This window comes from Lolium rigidum, chromosome 1 (genome assembly GCF_022539505.1).
Source record: "Lolium rigidum isolate FL_2022 chromosome 1, APGP_CSIRO_Lrig_0.1, whole genome shotgun sequence".
In the NCBI taxonomy this organism is placed as follows: domain Eukaryota; kingdom Viridiplantae; phylum Streptophyta; class Magnoliopsida; order Poales; family Poaceae; genus Lolium; species Lolium rigidum.
This window is the reverse complement of record NC_061508.1, coordinates 335713895-335715101: the sequence shown is the minus strand read 5'-3', so window position 1 is coordinate 335715101 and position 1207 is coordinate 335713895.

Genomic DNA, 1207 nt, shown 5'->3' with positions numbered 1-1207 from the left:
GAGCGGTCAGCGGGGCCTTGCTTCCGCGTCGCACCGATAGAGGAGACGACGGTAACAAGGCGGGTCGGGTGGTGTCCCGCCGGCTGGATCAATCCGGCCAGATCGGTGTGCTTCAGCGGCCGGATTAAGGCGCCGACGAGCCAGACCCGCTCTGCCTAGTGGAGAGAGGCGGCGAGGGAGGGGCATGGAGTAGAGGCGATGTGTGGGGGGGAGTAGAAGATTGCTCACCCGGCAAAAAGAAGAAGACTGTGCCGGCGGCTGGCGTTGACTGTGGGGAGACCGGGAGAAGTGGAAGGTGACTCAAACGATTCACTCAGCTCCACTTGAAAAGAGAAAATGTGAAAATAAAGATACATTTACCAAAGATGTTCTCTACCAAGAAAGGGAAAATCCCCCGCCTTTTGACCTAACTTTTTAAACTTTTTATATTTTGTGTGCTTATCTTTAGGATTTGCGGCTTTTTTTTTATCTTCACAAGCTTCGTTCGTCTGAATCGATCCCCCGTGAGTAGCGACTAATGGCTTCGTGGTGCTCGGTCGGGGCCGACACAAATGATTGAAGCGTCATTAACGACGACGAGACTGGACCGAGAACTTGACGAGGCTGATGATGGCGCCGACAATGGTGAGGGAGAAATTTAGGGGTTAACGGGTAGGGGTGACAAGCCGACACATGAGAAAAACTTAGGGGGAAGGGTGCTATGCCGGCCTAAGATATGTCGCCCTCTAGACCTATAGATATGGAGGGATGCAACAAACCAACGGTGGTGCGGAGTGTGACATGGCGGGTGAGTGGGGTGGCAGTACCGGCGCGACGACGCCCTAGCAAGGGAAACAGCTTGTTTTGGCTAGTGTCAGTCATCAACGAGCCCGTGTGGTATCATGATGACATGGACCCAATAAAAATTAGGACTAAAAATAACCGAGTGCCACATTATTAGACAGATAGTCTAGACAACCATAACTTTTTGGTTCTAGGGTACTACGCCTCTCCTGATAATCGAGGATCGCAAAAAGAACATTCAAATCATATCGAGCATATACAGAGAGAAAATCGAGGATCGCAACACAAACATTCAAATCACCACACTAGACATGAAGGAGATATGCCCTAGAGGCAATAATAAAGTGGTTATTATTTATATCTTTATGTTTATGATAAATGTTTATATATCATGCTATAATTGTATTAACCGAAACATTAGTAC